The following is a 14443-nucleotide window of genomic DNA, read 5'->3' on the forward strand; positions in this document are numbered from 1 at the left end:
CTTCATATAAATCTGACTGTATATTTAATCTGTTTCGTCAGATAATCGCGACTACTCATGACTACTCTCTGGCGTGTAAACATGGTGTCGCTATTTACCAAGCTTCTTTGTAATACGGCCTAGTCACACGTGTCCCATCTAGGCACTCCAATTCTTTATTCCTATCACTCACGGATGCATGGCATAAGTTTTGTTATTGACAACTGTCACAAGCTGATTGACTTGACCCACCCGTAGGATGCTGTATGCGATGTGTCCACATGACAGACAGAATGGTGTACTGATTGACTGGCATCACACTCAGCTCTCGAAACAGCCCAAATGCTCCTCTAGTTATGCTTTGTGAGTGAGTGAGTGAGTTAAATATGAAGAGCTCTGTCATGGAATCATAGTCAAACGTGACGTCAATCATTATTCGGTTTTGGTCGTTCATCATGTAAGTAAATGCCGTTTTCTGTATCTTCAGTCAAAATTATCTTTACGAATGTCTGTTTCCCATTATCATTTTTCTGCGGGCTTGGGAGATACTTCTGTCACGGAGATCTTACTACTGGTCCTGACGCTAGCTGCATCATCATCGTCAAAATGTACTCAAGCAAGTAACGTAGACTCGTATTGTGAAGTAACTGATTATCTACAAGTATTATTTTCTTGCTTATTGTTGACGTTGTTTGATAAGTATATATGCGAGAGTATTTGTGGTGATTTTATTGGTCATTTAGTTAAGTAAAGGCTAATATATAAAAGGTCCATTATATTCCTCAGAAATCACTGCGTGATTCAGACCAAATCATATGAGTGAGTGAGTGAGTTAAGATTTAAAATCACATCGGCAATATTTCAGCCATATCGTGACTAAAAACAAGTAATATTTTTAGAATACATAAAAGTAAATAAAAAAATACTGTCAGCGAAGGACAGTAAAGTAACTAGAATATCACAGTTATAGATATAAAACTAGTATGTAAGTCTAAAACAGCTTAATTACATAAGACAATACAATATAAAAACAGGCTATATATTGCCAACAACTGAAGGTAGATCACCATACTAGGGACTATGGGGACTTTAGTACATTTGCTTCCTGCATGGGCCCCAGCTGGATTTACACCATCCCTTCTGCTATTAGCAATTTTAGACACTCTAGCCATAAATTAAATTGAGATATATACTGCGGTTAAAAAGTAGTAAGTTTAAATTGACTTTGAAGTTTTGGGACGTACGTATACCCTCAGGAGGACAATAACTTTACAGTACATTAACCCCCTTTGCGGATACAGCCACTACCAATCTCACTTGATAATCTAAATTACCAATTATAAAAACCTTTATCTATTTACAAAACATATGTCAAAATTTATTACTATTATCCTTTGTGATTGAAAAATCAATACAGTCAAGCAGGACATGCTTGACCGTGATTCTCTCATCACAATGGATGCAAAACGGAGGATCCTCACCTTTTGTATTCATGTGTGTGTCGCGCGTATGGCCATTGGCATCGTCGCATAAGGACCTCCTCAAATCTGGACTGACAACCCAAGTAGGTGTAACTGATAGTTGGTTTAATTTGATGTAATTTATTGATACTTACGTGGTTGTCCCACTTCTTTTGCTTTAGATCACGGATGTACGATCTAATCAGAGCTTTGTAATCAGAGTATGGAATAAGAAGTGGTGTCACAGATTTGTTGAGTGCTGCCTTAGCAGCAAAATCGGCCATTGCGTTACCAGAAATTCCAACGTGGCTTGGTAACTAACAGAGGACGATGTCGTATTGGCCAGTAGCAAGATCATTATATAATTCAATAGTTTCTATTAAAAGTGGATGTTTACAAGATAAGTTTTGTATAGCCTGAATCATAAAGGAGAGTCAGAAAAGATTATATTTTGTTTATATTTAGTTTTTTTTTATACATTTAAGAGCTGTTAATATGGCGTTTGCTTCTGCTGTAAAAATAGAGCTGTTATCCGGTATTCTGGAAGATATTGTTCTGGATCCAGCGACAGTGGCACAAGCAACTGCGCCACCATCTTTAGACCCATCTGTAAATAAGGATTTGTATGTATTGTATTTATTCTTTAATTGATTTCAGTTCTTGTTTATATTGTATTTCATTGGTTTCTGATTTTTAAAATGTGGTTAATGTAAGGTCCACTTGTGGCCTACCCGATTGCCAAGGGGGAGAAGAAAGAAGACGGGAAGGAGACATATTTTCCAGCTCAATGCCGGCAACAGAAATGAATGGTATAATGCTTAGCCCAAGAGGCGGAACAAGAGAAGATTTCTTGTTGTATAAATCCTCATAGAGGGTAGTGAGGAGACAGTAATATGCAGGGTTCGATTCGTTGGAATAAAGTTTTGTATTATGTTGTAAAGATAATTTTATACGGCGTTGTTTGAGAGATCGCTCATCTGCCTCGACGTAGAGACTGTCAACAGGAGAAATTCTAAAGGATCCAAGACAAAGTCTTAGACCTTGGTGATGGACAGAATTAGAAAAGACTTTCAACAAGTCAAGTGCCTTCATGCATTTAGTTTTTAGGTATTTGATATGCGGAAGAAAATTTAAATGTGAGTCGAAAATGAGACCCAACAACTTGGCCTCCTTGACAACTTTGATGGGAGTGCCATTTGAAAACAGTTCTGGGTCTTTATGAGGTCTATTTATTTCGGGCGGAAATGCATGCAATTAGTTTTTGAGTTAGAAAATTTAAAGGCGTTTTCAAGACACCATTTATTTATTTATTTAAAACCTTGGATAAACTGGTGATCTTAATACTAAACATTGTGACAGACAAAATACTGCCTTGTGGGAAACCCTGATCCTGATTGTAATGATGCCTGTCGGTAAAAAACTGGGATATAAAAAGAGGTAAACGACCCTTCAAACCAGTCATGTAAATCCTTTACAATGCCATACTTCTAGGTGGTATCATATGCTCTCTCGGGATCAAAGAATATCGATACAGCATGTTGTTTATTTACTATGGCATTTTTCACAGAGGATTCTAACGTACCAGATGATCAATGGTACTACGAATTTTCCTGAAATCGTATATTTGAATATTTGTTATAAGGTTATTGGTTTCAAGATACCAAGTTAATCTATTGTTTACACAACTGGTTAGAGAAGGGTCTATAATTCGATGGATCTGTATGATGCCGGTCAGGTGTTGGAATGGGGACTTACAGTGGCATCACGCCATGAAGGAGGAAAATTTCCAGACATCCATATTTAATCAAATATATCTAAAAGTGTCAAAAGACATGATTCAGGCAAATGTGTCAGTAGCTGATAATGGATATTATCATCACATGCATCTGTTAGGTATTAAGGTGTCACCATCTTTAAGATGATGAACAGGAGATTTTGAACCTTGCATTTTATTCTCTGAACCATGTTCCACACCTTAGACAGGGGTGTGCGCGAATTAATTTTGGAGACAGTTTCTCCGAGATTGGCGCTTGTTTGCTTATATGCCCGTCGTGCCTTGGGACTGGTGATTTTAACATTATTCAGGCTATGAACAGTAGGATGTTGGCAAACATGTTGTTCTACCTTCTTCCTACATTTCACAAGCATTGGCAAACATGTTGTTCTACCTTCTTCCTACATTTCCCATGCACACAAGGCCCATGCTCAAAGGCTTGTTTGCATTCATTGTTAAACCATGGTTTACGAATATGAGAAGTTGCAGAGGACTTGGAAATTGTTCGTTCAGCAATTCAGTTGAGCGGAAAGCAACTGCATTGGATCTTTTCCACACACATTGTTTCAAACAAGGACCAGTTGGCCTTGGAAAAGTTCCACCATGATGACGGTGGATCATCATCCGGTTTGATAGCTTTTAGGGCAGTAGGGAAGTGATCGTTTCCACAAAGGTCATCATGAACAGACCATTCAGATTCGTTGTAAACATTCGAATCTGCGAGGGACAGATCAAGTGGAGAATAGGTTCCTGTAGCAGGGTGTTAATAGATGCTTGACTCATCATTAAACACACATACATTATTATCAGAAATAAAATCTTCAATTGCCTTGTCTTTAATGTTTATACTTGTACTTCCCCACAGAGGGTTGTGCCCATTCAAATCGCCCTTGATGATACAGGGCTTAGGTAGCTGATCATACAGATTCTGAAGATCAGATTGTGGAAGAGTAGATGAAGGTGGAATGTACAGTGAGCACAGGGTAAATGCAGTGTGCAAAGGAATACGGATAGCTACGGCTTGAAGATTACTATGAATGACATTATTTCTGACTAATATAGAAGCACCTCCAGTTATGAATCACTGACAAATACATGTAGTGTCAATACCGTGTGTTCGCGAAGATACCACCATTACCCCACAGATAATACTGCCAAAACACATGCAGAGCGAGTTAAGTGTTCAATCGGAAAGGTGAAGAAACATATGGTACAAAATCAAAATAGAGACTGTTAAATTAGGCATTAAATTGCATTAGATTAGGAAATGTCCTTCACATGTCCACCAAAAAGCGTCCATAAAGCTCTACTGAGGCTTTTAATAGTGTAATCCTGATCAATCAGCGTTTGAGCTGAACTGTCAGAAGTCACATTATGTTACTTCTAGTCATATTTAGATAACCATAATTTGCCTTCCACATAGTGTCAGTATCCATAATCATGTCGATCACTTTTTCGAGAACAGAGATAATAAACCATATGTTTTATGGTGGGGTATACCTGACTCCTTGGAGTGAAAGAGGTTCAACAGTTATCACCAAACGCAAGAGCTGCCAGAAAGCACTGACAGGTTTCACATTGAATCTATAATACACAGAACAGGTGAAAGTAGGCGTGAAAAGAGTTTTCAAAAGTTAAATTATGAACCAGGACACTTTAGACAATGCAATTTGTAACCTAACTCATTAAAGGAGAAACATAATACTCTAAGCTTTGCGTCACTGTCACAGAATGATTCTATTAAATGTGTAAACGTGCATATTATTGAAGGTGATTCCCAAGGGTCATCATATTCCTATATCGTTGTCACAATTCAGTAACTTGCACAATATGCATAGAAGAAACAATGAATATTTAACAGTTGAATGTTCTTCAAGTGGACAGAAAACAAGTAGTATACGTGCTGAAACATTGTCACACGTTACAGTGAGATGAAAGACGGGTTCTTCACTGCAATAGATGTTTGGTTGTAACCATTGTGTACGTGGATTCCCTAATGTTCAGCACCACTCATATCTCGATCACATTTTAGTGAAATCTTCCAGAGCAGTTACACAGCTTGTCAGTTTAATGATGTGCAACACAATAAAACTGACATCTTGATACACAGGCACTTTCACAGTGTCTACAGTAAACACAGCTCCACCAAGGTTTTGAAAAGTTAAATGTTTGTTGTGGTTTTTGTTCAAGAGTTTACATTAACAGTGTTTTTTTCAAAACAATAGCATTTAGTCTTCTTGTTTATCTGTTTGTCCTTGCCATGAAAGAAACTGTGTTTTTTCACACTGAACAAACTCTTGTGTCAAATGTGCCGATCATACGTTTCCATGGAATTGTGTTGATTAAGATCTGAATATCTTAACTACCACACTATCTAATAATAAACGTGTGGCGGCATAATGTAACGACTGTTGTAGGGTGTTATCTTTTTAATAAATCCTACGGGCACATGTATATGGATCCATAAAGTTGCTGACATATCAACGATCATTTTCATGGCCATTCCACGCGGAATCTGGAAGACACGAATATATAATGCAAACATTGAGGGTCTATCGATTGGCTTTATATTGTGGTATTCAGTTGAATATTGACAGCAAAAGAATCAGGCAAATGCAACATAATGTATCGCTTATGTGTCTAGTTTGAGTCAGCAGAGAAATGCATCCTTAGGTCCCCAACTTCCAAAGTAGCCTTAGCTCCATTATTATATCAAAGCGACTATAATGGGATACGGAAGACTGTCAATTTCACTGTGCATCATCATCACCCATTCCGTTAGTGTGTGATCACAGCCTGATCCTGCACACACGTTCTCACGTTTTTGTTATGGCTCGACTAGTATGATGGCCGTTGTAGCTAGGACATCTGAGACATCTGTGTTATGGGGACGTAGTGACAATTTGTTCTCCAACATTTGTACCACATGCTTTCTGAGTGTATGCTGCTTTCATCATAATTCTTTGTAGAATTATTTAACAAAAGGTAATTTATCGCCAAGTTGAAACGCGAGTTTTGTAAGGTGACCATCACGACGATACTATCTCCATTGCCATAGCTAATCCCACCTGCCTACCAGAGCCGCCCTATTGGTATACCGTATCAGATGGCGGCCAAGCAGGTTATCTGACCTATAGATGTGTCAAGAACACATTGTCACACGAATTATACACAAAGAATGGACCAAACATTTCATCAGTCAGCATACAAAATTGTTGTTAAGCCTGTCCACTTAGTAGTCCCAATATCCATGTGTTCTTCTACTTAAAATTGCAATCGTTATGTTATTCCAAAACGACGTGTTAGTAGGTAATACTGATTATTCAACACAGGAGGCACAATATTCATAAAGTATGCTTCTGTCTACCGATTCATGCGAAGACATGAAACATCGGTGAACGTACGTGCAGCAGTATCCCTTCACAATCTCAAAACACTTGTTTCCATCATTGAAGTAGAAAATATTAAAGTACCAATATTTCACATTTTACATAAGTATAAAACGGTCTTCGTCAATTTGTCAAAATCAGTGCTGCCCACATTACTATCATGTTATAGTTTCCAAATTTCCACCCTTTCTTGGTTATTCATCGAAGCCAAACAAAAAACTTCATTAAACGGTTCCTTTTTCTAATTCATATAAAACATGTGTGTCCTCGATTAAATTTAGTTCTTGGTCGCTAACATAAAGCGAATGCATTGGAAAAACATGACAAACTTATCTCGCCACGTTTAATTTTTCCGATCCCCGGTGCGTCTGTTTGATTAGATGACACTGTAGCTAATGGCTTAGTTACACGCCTTAGTTGTAATGCCGTTCAATAACCACCTATACAAAATGCATTATGGGAGAGAAGAAAATCTGCGAAATAGAGGAATATGAGGGAATATCTTGTGTTTTGGTTGTTAGGTCAACATACGAACACCATTGTATATATATCGCTCACGTCTCGCCAGTCATGTTCAATATTTGAATTTGTTATTGACTTACAGTCAGTTCGCTAAGAATAAGTCAATGCATTATAGAAAATATCGTACATTTGAAAGTCGTGTGTTCACCGGGTCAAATTCTTATTCATCAAGGGGATTCGAATAGAAGCAACAGACCCCTTTCCATACCCATAAGAAATCATGCATGCTCGATTGTACAATTGTGACTGTATCGTGAGTATATCTTTGTTGCAGCTGTAATGTATGCAAATCTAATCTGGACCAGACAATCCAGTGATGCCAATCAGTATGAAATAGTGATGATTCCAGGTGTCCGCGCTAAGGTGAGTGTATCCTGCCCCACCGGTGCCACCCGCCATAAACATATGCAAAGTGTAGTCTAGAAACAACGTTGATAAATGTCCACAGCTGATATATCGTCGTTAATATGGCTGTCGTTAAACATATTTTTGTCCTCGGTTGATCATTCCAATGACGAATTGTGATGTTCGATTCTACCGAGTGATGATCGTAGCCTACCATCAATTTAAACGTTTGAGATCTATGGTAGTCTAGGTGACGACTGACTGACTGACTGAGTTTGGTTTTACGCCGCTTTTAGCAATATTCCAGCAACATACGGCGGGGGACACATTGTACCCATGTGGGGATTCGAACCCGGGTCTTCGGCGTGACGAGCCAACGTTTTAACCACTAGGCTACCCCACCGCGCCTCTAGGTGACGAAGTACGATTCCAAATTTGTAACTGCTTCTTGTTTCAAACTCTTGAATTCCTTTTAATGTAAGTGGGTACAAATGTTATGTATAAGTTTTGTATTGACTGTTGTCATTTTAAACTAACATCTCAATATGATTTATTATGTATAATCGTCATGAAGTTACACATGTAATGGAGAATCACCTGGATTATAGTAAACGCGACAGCACATTTGAACGTGGGTTCCATTCTGAGACGCGCCCTGAAAATGATCCTTGTTTTTTAGCGCAATTAGTTACCAGTTTCCCCGGCGGACTATGCGTGGCAAAAGGTAAATAAAACAATAGTTTCAGATATTCCACAATAGTTTCCACCAGTTGAATCGGATCTTGGTATGTACGAAACAAATCTGATACGATGATCACCAGTAACGATACACAAACGGACATGTGATAACAACAGCACGGGGACGCCTAAAGCTTGAAGTGTTTGCTCGTCACGCCGAATAAATTGGTTCGATTCCTCACTCGGTTCAAATGTGACTCTTCCCTTAGTGTCCGTCTATCCTCAGTCACCCCAACAACCTCTACACCAATGCTGTTGAATGCAGGTGAATATGTGCAAACGCACACATTTTTTCTGGCAACTGTTAAGAAGTATCCATGCAATATACCATTCCTACGTACACCAGCAGTTTCTATGTTAAATATCATACCACTCATTAACGAAGAGTAGGATGAAGAAGCGAACTGCATCTTGCCTGTTGGCAGGAAACAGACAATTCAACCTCCTTGCATCAATGGAAAGATAATGAGGATAACGTGAGTGGCTTGAACTACAAACAGAGAATTCCATGTCATCACGAAGCTGATGTCTGCAATGACGAAATGACCTCTGGATGTTGATTGACTCAGTAAATGTTACACAGAGATGGCGAATCCCAACCAAACTCACGGTAGGTTTGACATTTAGATTTCAACACCGTTAATTAAAGTAGTCAGTCTTTTTTATATTAATAAGGCTTTCTAACTGTAGGTCACAATATTTTTTCTTAGGTTCATAATGAGATATTCTGCTGCCATCTTTATAATGAAATCGTCCTTATGTTCATCCAACATTTATGTGAATCCACAATCCAACTTTCCAGCATTCTATTCTTAGTTGCCATTAACAACAAAATAGAGACCCGTGAAGATCCGGGATAGAATAGGTCTTCAGCAATCCATGGTTGCCACAAAAGGCAACTATGCTTTTTGTAAGAGGCGACTTACGGGATCGGGTCGTCAGGCTCGCTGACTTGGTTGACACATGTCATCGGTTCCCAAGTGCGCAGATCGATGCTCATGCTGTTGATCACTGGATTGTCTGGTTCAGACTCGATTATTTACAGACCGCCGCCATATAGCTGGAATATTGCTGAGTGCGGCGTAAAACTAAACTCACTCACTCACTCACAGAATAGAATCATAAAAGGTATCAAATTACTAACAACGGTTAAAACGATCAGTCAGTTTCAAGCCAAAACAGGGGAAGGCCTGCCTCTGAGCACATACATCTTTGGTGAAAATCAAAGCATATGACACAACCCCCAAAGGATCCAAGTAAGGACTTACATATGATCCCACGATCAGTAGATCAGATATAGTAATGCCTTCCACTTACCCTAGCCTCATACAATGACACTCTAAATGTTGGACATATCAATGACTCATTCTTGACCACACATAGCCACGTATATTCTAATTGCTTATGCTGCACAAGCAACACTTTCTTATACTTTGTATTTGCTACATGCTTTTCCTTCATCATTTATACAATACGATCCCTGGGCGTGTAGTGAGTGGATATTAACCAAACTGTATTTCATAGCATGTAAAATCAGCTCGGAATATCTACACATATCACCTGAAATTGGTTTAACTCCCCGTCATGAGAATTAATTGTAAAAATGTTTCTGTCAAACTGCAGACTGATCGTCACCAGTTTTCTGGTTGATTCCACGCCTCGTGGACGCTACAAACGCTTCTTATTTACCTTGGTGGCCACAACGCAATGTTTGTGTGATTGGTTATCGTCGATTTTATTTAATTCTGTTTTTTCGATATCCGATTCATGACCATCTGACAGAGAGTTCCAGGCACGAGCCCTTTGTTGCTGAAGGTTACATCTCTCGTTCAGATGTAGTCATGTAATGAAAACTGCCCTCATCGCCAACAGGACATGTATCCTTTATAAACTGATCATGCTTGCATCGACCATTGTATGTTTTGTTTTTATTGACAACAACTGCTACGATTAATGATCAGTTTTGGCATAAATGTCCACCTTACGATTGCATGCTGCTTGGATGAACTGTTGGCACATGCAATTGGAAATTCAATATTTAATAAATGTGATGATCTTTCGATGCAATATACATTAGCATGGCCGGCAATTACATAAAATGATAACATGCCAATAGCTGATATCAATACCACGCCCACTGTCCGAAAACCGATGACACATCTCTTCATACTTGTTTGGTGGTATCGGGAAGTGTGGCCCCATTATATTTAATCATTTGTTTTTAATCCGTGCGACAACACACACACAACGTACATGTAAAGAACAACAAATACCTCTATTATGCATGTAGTTTAATGGAAACATGGTCAATTACCCACACAGGTTCCAGTAACAGACAATTGAAAGACAATGATTTTGTTATTTATGCTCAATCGAATTGCTACACCGCCATTATGTTCAGTCTTGCAAAGGTTTTCCTGGAGTCTCGAGCTATAAATGCAATTACTTAACGTGAATTATGGATAATTATCTTTGTTTTTCGAGTTTCCCATCGTTCTTTTGGTCACCTGTCAGGGAGATGTTTGTGTCACTGTGTTGTCGTTGTTGCAGTGGGTCTTCACGGACTGTGCAAAATTAAGATGTCAGGAGTCATCACCTCCCAGTAAGTTGAATAGATTCGTGTCCATAAAGTGAGTGAGTGAGTTATTGTTTAACCTCACAGTGTCCATAAAGTAACACATTTATTATGCGATACTATGAAGTGATTTGTCTTGTTTCTTTAGTTACAGAAGAACTCTTGAGATGGAGGTGTGATACGAGTAGGTATCGCGGTGATTAAACGGCATATTTAATAGAAACTTTCTTTTGTGACCATGCAAAAGAGTTCCATAATTGGACAGCAAATAGATATCTTCGATGTTTTTCATATTCGAATTTTCCGCCAACAACCACAGCAAACATATCACTTAGATAAATAAGGACCTTTTTATAACACATTTTGTACAATATTATCTAAAACTTATTAAATATGATTAAAAATATCGCTTCTTCTTCCCACGTAAATTTCAGGGTCAAATCCGCTCTCGTTTGGAGTATACAAGCAGAAGAGTCATAATCCTAGTGGCTTCCATCTGTAGACTTTCCGTTTATAGCTCTATTTGACACAATTTAGCCACATTTCTGGCATTCGCGTACTTTCGGCATGTAAAGATACTTTTCCAAATTTAAATGTTTGCTCAATTCTTGTGACTGCAGGATGTCCTGCACAGTACCCGCATCGTTATACAGCACTGATTGCTTTAACTTTAGCTGTCAAGTGTCTGTAATTTTGCGAATACGTTTTTTCTTTCACAAGCGAATTGTGTATAGACTAAATAATTTCTGTAAGAAATCTGAATATTTTTTCTCTGTGAGATTGTGTCTTGCATACTTAATAAAAAAATCATTTTTTTATTATATATAATTGCTATTTGAAATAATGAATCAGAGCATATATCGTGTACTTAATATTACCCAGTGTGACTCAAAGGACACAGATATTTTGTTCTATTTTGATGTACACGCGTCTATCCGTGGCAGGTCTTCAACCACTTGCATTAGGTATATCTAGTATTGGTTATTCAAGGAAAGGTATTCTCCATGAGACAAGTGGAATGAAACACATATGATAGCTATTAACATCTTGATTGCGACATAACACAGCTGCTATCTTAATATATTATCTGAATGGCCTTCCTTCGAAACTTCCGAATGGAGTTGTACTATCTTGCGGTCTTGTGGTTTTGGTTTCAGTTGATATGATTGGTGTGGACGTGGGTCACCGAAAGGCTATAACTGGTCATCATCAGCAATTAAGGCAATTATATTCCTCGTGTGTACCGTGATCGCACCACGGTCGCGCTTATCCTGTTTCATCTAACTGGCTTCCTATCAGCTCTTCTTCTCACATCCATCGCTGTAATTCCAAAGTTTCCTTTGACAATCAACACCTCATACAAACTCTCACCTTATGAACTGTTTAAAAATGAAGTACTGAATGACTAAGTGTAACTAGTCAGTAATTACTCCTGTACTTCACCTGCATTTCCCAAAGCCAGCCAGACATAATTGCCAAACAGCTCCATTCGCTGATGTCTATATTTTGCAGTTTGTAGGTATAATCGAGCATGCTTATTCGATGAAGATTGTGTAGAGCATCATACGAATTGCGCAATACCTGGTAAATCGGGGTCAAGACCTAACTAGAAAATGTTTCATGGCAGACAATGGATTATATTTCATCACTGACAAAAGTTATGTGGATACAAATCTTATTTTGATTTGTAGCTAATAGGCACAACAACAAACGAAACGCACGTTAAAAACAGCATTTTATTGCTGACAGTATATTGTGAAACGAAGAACATGAAGACAAGGATCGTCCACTAAGGGGTGATGTTTGTTCCTTGCGTCTCTCTATCAACGCCAGTGTCTGCTATTCATGTTACAGGTAAACACTTCAGACATAATTTGATCACTGTTCTGTGTAAGACACATGTGAGACTGCGCCTTCAGAAGACATTGTTCCTATTACCTTACTTTCCGAAACATGTAACAGTCATTATCTCTGCCAGTGTTGTTTAGAGATTGTTTTACAAAAAGCAGAGGTCGTGGGAGTGCAGCAGCATCCGTCAATTGTTTTTCTCAGTAGTTGAATCGCTATGCAGACACACAACTCAGCCAAATTCAGCTCTAGTGCTCTCAAGAGAACGGAACTGAACGATAAAACTATTCATACTGTCTTTGACATGCAACATCCTGTCCACAGTCGACGTCAACACCTTGCATATTGAGAGGTGAGGTGAAATCTGGTTTAACATTGCTTTCAATATTACTCCACGTATGTAGCGTTTAATTCAGATCTCAGAGTCCACTGAGATACCACATAACACGGATACCACACTGCGGTGCGGTATAATGACTCCGAGGTTACAAACCCTACTTTTATGCCCTTTAATTCCTAGCGCAAGGTATTTGGCATTGGGATCGAATCACAGACGTTAGTCTAACCTGGGGGAAGCTCTATCCACTATACAACGCAATGGTCCTCCGTACTGTGTTAGTTCCTGGCACATGGATATACGGTGGAAGCCTATCGTTTTCTCTGCTATACTGCCTTGTTTTCTATTTCTCGAATTCCAAACTTCACGATAATGTCAATATTTCCAAGATAAAGCCCCTAACCATTATTATTGATTGAGGGCACCTGGCTTTCTACTGTCGATCTAATGAGCCAGAATGAAACACATCGCACCGCTAAAGTGGCATGAGGATTATTTAACCTTTTAAAATTTGTGTGTGATGACAGTCAATATGAAGTAACTTCCATCACTACGTCATTCAGCCTGTCAGGTGATCGTGCTAGATACATCATCTAGCAAGTAAAGTCAAGTCCTTAAGCTTGTGAAATCTGTGGAAGTTAAGTTCGAGCCACACAAATGTGGCTTAGAATGCCGAGATGGTATGACTAGGATGAAAGCTGAAATAGTCCGTGTTACAACATACCTAGATGTAAGCCCGTTGAAACAACATTCACATACTCCTATGGCCCGTATGACAAAAAGACCCAACTTTGTTAATACCGACGTCAACTGACTCAGAGGGACATGGAATTATAAACCACAAAATAACAAAGAATAGTTGTATCTGAACATTACTGAGATAAATGTTTGGTAAAAGGAAAATGGTTTTGCAAGGAGTTAATATTTAACACTTCATATCCTCATTATTCAAGACAAGCCGATTCCCGATTCTTATTGTCTTTATCCATTCCACTACACCTAAACAACTGATTAAAGGAACGATGCGTGACAAAGTCACAATAGAACTGATATTTCAATGATTGTCTTGATGCTGATTGATTTCAGTTTAATTTTGAAGTGATTCAGACAATATAATGAGTGACGGGGAATGGCAGAACATCTTTCCCGAGTTATATTAATTACATGGTTACTATAACCAGGAAAACATAATTTGTCATTCCCCGTCACGAGCTGGTTATTGTTTTTATTACCCATATCTGTTTTCGATTTAAAAAACGCTGAAATGAAAACAGCATTCTGTATAAGGAAACCCGCGATGTATGGAATCCCCATATCTCTATGCATTGATTGGCTTTGAATTTGCACATTTTGGGAGCAAACAACTCAGAAAACTGCTGAAAAACATGGCCAAAACCGAAAACAAAAATAACTGCCAAACGGTAGGTTTAAGCGACTTGACCGGTCCAGGCAAAATTGTTGGGAATTCAATTGTGC

The sequence above is a fragment of the Haliotis rubra genome, unplaced genomic scaffold (genome assembly GCF_003918875.1).
Source record: "Haliotis rubra isolate DU_JTF1 unplaced genomic scaffold, ASM391887v1 Scf49, whole genome shotgun sequence".
Taxonomy (NCBI): Eukaryota; Metazoa; Mollusca; class Gastropoda; order Lepetellida; family Haliotidae; genus Haliotis; species Haliotis rubra.